The following is a 9,122-nucleotide window of genomic DNA, read 5'->3' as shown; positions in this document are numbered from 1 at the left end:
TACGCAGATGTATTATTCCAAACTAATTATATATATATATATATATATATATATCTATATTATATATATATTATATATATCTAATATATATATCTATATATATATACTTTGATATCATCACATATCAATATATATAGATATATACATATATATATATATACTATAATATTACTATATATCTATATATACTATATCTACTCTTCTCCTCTTCTCTCTCCTCTCCTCTAGCTCTCTCCTCTCTATATATATCATATATATCTATCATATATATCTGTATATATCTCTATATTTTTATATGTGCTGCTATCAATCTATCTCTCTCTATCTCTCTCTATATCTCTATATCTCTATCTCTCTATCTCTCTATCTCTATCTCTATCTCTCTCTCTCTATATCTCTATCTCTCTATCTCGTAGCTCTTTATATGTGTGTGTGTGTGTGTGTGTGTTTGTTACAAAGGAGCTGGTCGTAAAGACTTAAAAATAATGATTTTTAACTTTCCTGATAAAAACAACAACGGGTTGGTTTTCAGATTTTCACAAAACAGAGAAAATGTTACTTCTGTTGTCTTGCAGCAAGAAGGTCCTGGTTCAAACCCCAGCTTTGACCTGGGGTCTTTCTGCATGGAGTTTGTATGTTCTCCCTGGGTGTGTGAGTTATTACCAGGTACTCTGTACTTCCTCCCACAGTCCTAAACCATGACTGATAGGTTAATTGGTACTCTAAATCTTCCTTAGATATGAGTGTGTGTGTGCATGGATGTTTGTCCTGCTTCTTTCCGTGTCTCCTTGTGACAGACCGGTGTTCTGGGTGTGCTTTGCATCTCGTCCATTGACAGATCGTCTTTAAGTTTCAATGCTTTATAGGTTGTTCTATTTTTAGTAAAAGTACTTTTTATTAAAATGTTGCATGGTTCATTGTTTAGTGAGCATACAAAATCTAAAAAAAAAATCCCAGATTAATTTTTTTCTATTTGGAAAAAGTAAGTTAAGATTATGTCCCAAAAATAATTTTCAACTTGATAATGATATTTATGCCTGATAATGAGAACGTTAAATATAATTGTATTTAGACTATGAAGAAACCCTTAGTGGTGCAATAAAAGAGCCAGAAATAAGATCCTGGATCATCAATGCATGTTAATTTACTTAAGACAACATTTACCTTCTCTCCTTGACCTGAACTACTCTCCAGCGGTCCTGTGATCTGCTCTTTGATAAACTCCAGGTCATGTAGAAAAGTATAAAAATCAACAGAAAGTGAGAGTAGGAAAACTTTTGGTGGGACAGAAAAAGTTCATCGTACATTAGTCCCCAACAGGATGTTGTAAAATCTTTTATTAATTAGGTTTGTCAGGCTGCAGGTCTGTGAGCATAACTTAAATAATGACACCGTGTTCAGTAGGTTTTATTGGTCTTTATTACTCTGAGCCCTAAACTGTGTTATCACATCAAGTGAAATTTAACACCTCTGTGAAGAATAAAACCTTCTGTAAACAGAAAACCTGAGATCTAGAAATTCTCAAATACTTTGGAACCAATAGCCAGAAATTTCTGATATACTTAGGGTTTCTACATCTGTTGGAAGTAGGAAGTTTTATAAGAGATCTTAAACAACATCTGTTCTTTCCCAAGCATTGGGAAAAGATCAGCATTTCACCAGAATTGCAAAAGGGTACAAAATAATTTGGTTTATTATTAATTTGTTTATGGTTGATCTTGGATTTTATTTTCTGCACTTCATAGATTTACTGTGCGTGTTGAATCTGGATGCAATGCGAGACTGCGCATACTCGCAGTACGAAGGAACCTTGCTCATAGGTAGTTTTAGCCACCAAAGGATTATTTTAACTTCCTGAACAGACTTATCTTTATCTGCTTCAAGTGTTCAACATGGATTTATGCTTTAAACATTTTTTGTTGGTTTTATGTCCCTTTTTGTAATTTTAGGCTTTTAGCCCTTATACCCCTTATACTAAAATGTATCTGATACCATGCCATATTTAATAAAAATTGCAATGTTGACTGAGCTGCACAAACTGCCAGCATTGCCGGTGAGATGTTTGACATGTGTTCTACGGAGTACAGCACTGATAGTGGCTGGATTGCCTTTGACAGTGAGTCTTTTTTGTTGTTTCTTTTTGGCTTGGTGTGCACTTCAAATGACTATTAATTGGAGTGGGAAAAGCGATGTGGTGAAGAGAGAGCTGAGCCAAAAGGCAAAGCTCTCGATTTTCCCTGTCGATCTACGCTCCTACCCTCATCTATGGTCACGAGCTTTGGGTCGTGACCGAAAGAACGAGATCCCGGATACAAGCGGCTGAAATTAGTTTTCTCCGTAGTGTGTTTGAGCTCTCCCTTAGAGATAGGGTGAGGAGCTCAGTCATCTGGGGAGGACTCAAGAGTAGAGCCGCTGCTCCTCCACGTCGAGAGGAGCCAGTTGAGGTGGCTCGGGCATCTGGTTAGGATGCCTCCTGGACGCCTCCCTGGTGAGGTGTTCTGGGCACGTCCCACCGGGAGGAGGCCCAGGGGAAGACCCAGGACACGCTGGAGGGACTATGTCTCCCGGCTGGCCCGGGAACGCCTTGGGATTCCTCCTGAGGAGCTGGCCCAAGTGGCTGAGGAGAGGGACGTCTGGGCCTCCCTACTGAAGCTGCTACCCCCACGACCTGACCCCCGGATAAGCGGAAGACAACGGACGGACGGACGGACGGACGGACGGACGGGAAAAGCGATAGATTTTTGATTTTCCATGACGATTGAGAGACATGTACCTGTCTCTCCTTGTGTTTTTTGCATGGTAAATCAGGCTGAATTAAGTTAAATATTCTAGAAAAAAACATCTTATCCACATAGTGCTACATGCTTTGACCAGGAGTGTTTGATTGAATCAATAAAGAAGCAGATTCTGACAAAAAATAAAATGTTGTACAGAACATCAGCAGGTTATAGAAGGGTATAAAGCAGGGGTGTCAAACTCATTTTGGTTGAGGGGCCGCATACAGCTTAACCTGATTTCAAGAGGGCCACACGAGTAAACTCATTGCCAGATCAACTAGAACTAATAAAAGTGGACTTGTTGTTGATTTTTATATTAAATGAATTTCACTTTTACACAACATATTATGAATAACCTCAGCATTTTTTAAGAAAAGTATGTGCAATTTCAACAATACTTTTACTCAGTTAAACATTTACCAGAGCATTATGCATACGAACTGATCACAGTGATTGTATAATGTTGAAAAACATTTATTCACATTTCTTGGAACTTAAAAACACTGTCCTGCATGACAAAATACATCAAACAGAAAAAAATAGGAAATTATTTAAAATCAATTTTCCTCATCTGAAGCTCTGTGCTACCATCTGCTGATTAAAACACAGCATAAGAACGAAGTACATGTTTTTTTCAATAATTGTTTTATCATTCTCTTCCTTTTATCTTCTCTTCTTTTCACCTTTTCTTTTTTTCTTCTTGTTCTTCCTTTCCTCTCCTACTTTCCCATTGTAGTGTCCATATCATTTGAGATATTCCCCGCATGAATCATAATAAAACTATTCACATTCATAAATCAAGCAGAGCACTATGGCAAAAGCTATACTGCTCCACTTGTGAAAGTCAAATCTGATGAGCTCTTTTTGGCATTAAGACAACAATTCTTATTGCCACATTGTCAGACAGGACACTGAAAAAAAAAAAAAAAAAAATTATAATGATAATACATTTAGCCACCGGGCCGGACTTAACTGTTCGGCGGGCCGTATGTTTGACACCCCTGGTATAAAGGATGCATATCCCGTAATATATGGAAATTATAAAGCCCGGTAAAACTTGTGGATAAATGATCAAAAAGAACAGTAAATCCTTACAGAACATGCTAAAAACAAAGAGTCTGCTTATTGAGAGGAGAAAAGATTGATGTTACAAAGCTGAGTATTATTTTTTTCTCTCTCTCTTTTTCTATAGTAGGTACACCTGGTCTTGCATTCTGTTAACTGTGACATCATCCAGGGAAGACAGATCACCCACTATTATCATCTAATGTAGAACAGATTCCTGGATCAATGTGTGCTTTTGTGCTTGTTTGTCTCTGTTGTTGTGTCTGTGCTCTGTCTTCTGTAATCCCCAGTCAGTCGAGGAAGATGACCATTCATACTGAGCCCGGTTCGCTGGAGGGTTTTCCTTCCCGTTAATGGGGAGTTTTTCTTTCCACTGTCGCTTCATGCTAGCTCAGTATGAGGGATTGCTGCAAAGCAATCAACAATGCAGACGACTGTCCCTGAGGCTGTGCCAAACCAAAGCCAAAGGCATTACAGCCAAGTTTGAAACAACGTAAGAGGCATACATTATATACAGTATTGGGAGGTTACACAGACTGCACCCAATAAGGTCAACCTGAGGAAAAAGGTTGTTTTGTAGCTCTTTTCTGCATAAAATGTATGTTTACCACTGAAAAACAGCATAAATCTATTGTTCACCCTTGAGTGGAAGGTTGTTAAATAATGTCCTGATGAAATGTCTCACCTAAAGATCATCATGTGTAAATACGTATCATTCATTTGAAAGTTGGGTTTGTTCATGGGCAACCATGCAGGTTAAATCCCTATGTAGGCAGGGATAGATACTTTACAGAGGTATCTTTAATTTTTTTTATATACTTTTACTTTTGCACTTTAAAATGTCAATGCACAGTCAAGAACACACAGTGATAAGTCCCTTCGCCCTCTGATTGGACCATTCTTCCAGCACACCAAGGAGGCCAAAGCTTGAGATAGATGGGGGTATTTGTTCTTAAAGCATTTTAAATGGAATGTGGCTGATTGACTGGCTGCACAGATGGCTCTAGCGGACTTCTCTTCCATTTGTGGGGAGAGAGGTGGGTTTAGACTGACGCTGCCCTGGCTCAAATCACAAGGAGATATCTTGTGGAGGTGTGTGCTTTAGGTTTGGCTGCAGAGAAGAAGTTAAGAAGTAGTTCAGGGATGGCCTCTTGTGAGGCAGATATAATTATATTTTGTTTGTAAATAATATTGGTAATTTAAGCTGATCAAACATGTACAATTGAGAACTGCCTTGAAAGTATGTGAAATGTAGTTCATATTCCAATAAAATTGGTTGACAAGGCATACAACCCAAATTATTTTCTTCAAAATTCACCATCTATAAGGGTTTTACAGATTCTACTTTTTAATCATTGTGTCCTTTATGCAACAAAAGCCATGATATTAAATATGAGCTAATATTCAAACTGATATGTATAGGTATAGCCTGATAGCCCTTTACTGTCTGAAAAATAAATGCACTATATGACTTGTCACAAATTGTGATGAAAAATGTAGCTGAAAAAATATTTTATGTCATTTAAATTAAAATGTAAGCATTGTGCCCTCCTGTGTTGAAAGAGAAATCACAGGGTTGCTTCCCAAATTTTATTCAAACAGAACCTTCTTGAATCTTTGTAGATTTACATTTTCAGCACCTTGAAAAATGATTTAAACATGCAAGAGATTAATAAAGACCACTATATACTTTGATGAAGATTTTTTTTAAATAGTACCCCGAAATACATTTGCAGAATTAAGCAGATATGAAACATCTTCCAACTAAACCCAAAAGAAAAATCAATTGCATGGAGGATGAGCTTTCTCTGTAAATGTTCTTAACATTGGTTTTTGACACCAACAGATTTTTTTTTCATCTGTGAAAACTTCCTGCATCTGCATGTTGAGTCCAAAAGAACTACTACTACTAATGCTACTACTTCTATTGCGACTACTACTACTACTACTACTACTAATGATAATAATAATTATATAATTTATTTTAAAAGCACCTTTCAGGTCACTCAAGTGCATTGTACTAATCAAGCAGTATAAAGCAATGAGACAGAATAAAACAAACATATTACAATAAACCAGGAATTACAGAGCGTAAGCACATTTAAACAGATGGGTTTTCAGGTTGGACTTGAACTGGTAGAAGTACAGATCGTAAGATGCAAGACTAATGTGACGGTGCTTTGATGGTGTACTTTAATAATGTAGAAACTAGAAATCCTTCAGGATCTAAAACAAAATGCACAAAACAGGAGGAGCTATGTATTTTGTTTAAGGCAGTGATTCCCAATTTGGGAGCCCCACCTCCACACACACAAGGGGGTGCAAAACATTGTCTGCTCAGAGGTAGCGAAATGGTGAAATCTGTGAAGATTAGGAGCTAAAAGACCCACTGCGTCTCAACTCGGAGTAGAAATGATTGTGTTCTGCGTACAATATATTTCAACCAAAATTGCGATTTGATTTTGACTTTTCAACGCATTAACCACAAGCAATAAAAATGGCCTCTACATAAAGATGTTTGTAAACAAGGACTATTTAAAACAAGAACTTTTAATGCTTTAAAAACATTGCTGAAGTTGCTGAACTCCTTTGTTCCTCAAGCCATCAAGCTGTACAACTCCTCACTTGGGGGAACGAGAAGGTGTCAGGAAGAGGGACAAGGAACAAGGGTCGCCCCCCCCCCCCCCCCAATCACCACCACCACCCTCCTTTGGACATCTTGTGCAAAACAGTACCTGTTGTCACCCATGTGCAATAACACATGCCAACTACTGTGTAGTTTGGGTAATCTTTTTATGTATTTATCATATTCCAGGACATTACAACTTTTTTATGCTCTTTTGCACTTTTTATATTATTGTATTATCTGCTTGTATTCTATCTTCAATGGCTCTAATTCTGCCCTTTGTACTCTGTATAAACTACCGGAACCAGAATTTCCCTGAAGGAGCAATCCCAAGGGATGAATAAAGATGAGTCTAAGTCTAAGTTTTTATTAATCAGAATATTATTCAAGAGAACAGCTTTTAATTGATTTGGACATCAACCCTTGTTGAACATAAAGTGCAACCAGCAAGCAAGTCTATGTATTAAACTGATTGACCAGTACTTAATACTATGGTGAGATTCCTGAAAGTTTCTAGTAAAACAGTCTGATTATATTAACTCTAAAAAGTAATAAAATTTGATTATCTCACTGCTGCAACTGTCTTCCCTTCCATGTGGAGCAAACCCACTTTAAACATATTACTGACACTAAAAGGAGGCATCTGATTCACTAATTGTTACATGGCCACAAATTGCAGACCTCTGCGATTTGGAAATTGCGGTTTTTAAAATTGCGATTATATTGCAAATGCAATTAATCGTGCAGCCCTACTTGATATCGACCAATTTTCTCTTTATGATCTATCTGATGTGATATATAAGTTAAGATCCTCTAATAGTCCACTTGGTTGTCTTCCACTTGGCTGAAAAGATACTTTTGGTTTGATTGGGGCTTATTTATTAGGAATTGTAAATTCCTCATTGTCCACAGGCTGTGTCCTTGGCTTTTTTAAACACACTGCTGTCTACACATTGAACTTAAAAAGGCAGACCTTGATCCTGAAGTCTTGGCAAATTCTAGCCCAATTTCTAAATTGCCTTTTTTGTGTAAAATATTGGAAAAGTTAGTCTTTGAACAAATTCAAATTAATTTGGAAATTTGATGTTTTAGAAAAATTTCAATCTGGTTTTAAACTAGGCAAGGCAAGACACATTTATTTGTATAGCACAATTCAGTACAGAGACAATGCAAAGTGCTTTACATAATTAAAATATAGGAAAATAAAACTATAGGAAAATAAAACAGAATAAAAGCAAGTAGAAATAAAATGTAGAAACTGTCATGGTTGAGTTTTGGTTTGGCTTTGTTTTTCAGTTATTTTCATTTTTTCATCTGTTTTGGGTTAGGTTTGACTTTATTTATTGTTAGTTTTCAGTCATCAGTTATTTTCTGTCAATTTTCACTTCACCTCCTCAGCAGTCAGTGCTCTATTTAAACCTCCCTCTGTCTTCAGTTCAGCACTGGGCCGTCATCATTCCACACCTCTCCATGCCAGTCCCCGGTTTGCCTTGGAAGCTTTGTTTTGCTCCTGTTGTTAAGGTTAGTCCTGCCAGTCACTCTAAAGACTGTTTGTTCACTGTTTGTTCCTGGAGAGGTTCTGCTCTGTGTCCTGGTGTCTCCAGAGAACTGCTAACTGGACTAGCCATCCTGGAAAGGCTCTGCTCTGTGCCCTGGTGTCTCTCAAGTTCTGCTAACCTGACTAGCCGCCCTGGAGAAGCTCAGCTCTGTGCCCTGGTGTCTCTCAAGTTCTGCTAACCTGACTAGCCGCCCTGGAGAAGCTCAGCTCTGTGCCCTGGTGTCTCTCAAGTTCTGCTAACCTGACTAGCCGCCCTGGTGAAGCTCAGCTCTGTGCCCTGGTGTCTCCAATGAACTGCTAACCTGAGTGCTATGAGGCCTGCTAGCCGAGCAGCTCCTAGCAAGTGTGGACTCTCTGTCTCCGGGCCGTCAGCTCCTGCCTTCACCTGCACCCCTGAGCCGCTGTATTCCTGGACCTCTGGTTACATCTTCTATCAATCACCTACCCTCAAATAAACCTCTCAAACTTTTGTCCTGTGTGTGTTCTGAGTTCATCGATAAACAAATCCTGACAGAAACAAAATAGAACATTTGAAACAGTTGGGCTAAAAAAAGAAAAAAACTAATGATGTTTCAGTAGAACTGTTTAACTAGAGCAGTTGAAAGCAATCCTAAACAAATGTGTTTTTAATCTTGATTTAAATGAACTTATGTTTTCCGTACCTTTACAATTTTCTGGAAGTTTGTTCCAGATAAGTGGAGCATAGGAACTAAATGCTGCTTCTCCATGTTTAGTTCATGTTCTAGGTATGCCGAGTAGACTGGAGCCAGAAGATCTAAGTGGTCTGGATGGTTGATACACCGATAACAAGTCTGTGATGTATTTAGGTGCTAAGCCATTCAGGGATTTAGACTAACAGAAGGATTTTAAAGTCTATTCTCTGAGATACAGGGAGTCAGTGTAAGGACTTTAGAACTGGGGTTATGTGCTCTACTTTCTTAGTCTTAGTGAGGATGCGGGCAGCAGCGTTCTGGATCAGCTGCAGCTGTCTGATCAACTTTATAGGCAGACCTGTGAAAACACCGTTGCAGTAATCAATTCTACTAAAAATAAACGCATGGATTTGTTTTTCCAGATCCTGCTGACACATTAGTCC

The 9,122-nt window shown here is 38.1% G+C and overlaps 1 protein-coding gene across 1 annotated transcript in view; it reads right to left on the bottom strand.

The window, feature by feature from the left end:
* The window catches only part of LOC110368435 (deoxynucleoside triphosphate triphosphohydrolase SAMHD1-like), a 122,534-nt gene that overhangs the window by 70,901 nt on the left and 42,511 nt on the right, over positions 1-9,122 (bottom strand). The gene's annotated exons all lie outside the window — the stretch shown is intronic.

This window comes from Fundulus heteroclitus, chromosome 1, assembly GCF_011125445.2.
Source record: "Fundulus heteroclitus isolate FHET01 chromosome 1, MU-UCD_Fhet_4.1, whole genome shotgun sequence".
Taxonomy (NCBI): Eukaryota; Metazoa; Chordata; class Actinopteri; order Cyprinodontiformes; family Fundulidae; genus Fundulus; species Fundulus heteroclitus.
The sequence above is the reverse complement of the archived record's forward strand: the minus strand, read 5'-3'. Positions and strand labels throughout refer to the sequence as shown.